We start from the raw sequence: 377 nt of genomic DNA, 5'->3' as shown, positions 1-377 counted from the left end.
AAAAAAAAAAAAAAAAAAAGTCACTGCTTGACTTCAAGACTTAATAAAAAGCTACAGTAATCCAGACAGTGTGAAACTGGTGAAGGAACGGATACATGGATCAATGGAACAGAATAAAGACCCCAGACAGAAACATAAATATAGTCAACTAATCTTTGAAAAAGAAGCAAAGGCAATACAATGGAGCAACAAATAGTGTTGGAATAGCTGAATATGCAAATGCAAAAACATGAATCTAACATAAACTTTATACTCTTCACAAATATTAATTCAAAATGGATGCCAGACTTAAATGTAAAACGCAAAACTGTAAATAGAACTCCAATATTTGAGAAAATCTAGACATCACTGGGTATGGCAATTACTTTCTAGATACA

The sequence above is a fragment of the Colobus angolensis genome, unplaced genomic scaffold (assembly GCF_000951035.1).
Source record: "Colobus angolensis palliatus isolate OR3802 unplaced genomic scaffold, Cang.pa_1.0 Scaffold87, whole genome shotgun sequence".
In the NCBI taxonomy this organism is placed as follows: Eukaryota; Metazoa; Chordata; class Mammalia; order Primates; family Cercopithecidae; genus Colobus; species Colobus angolensis.
This window is presented reverse-complemented; position numbering follows the sequence as displayed.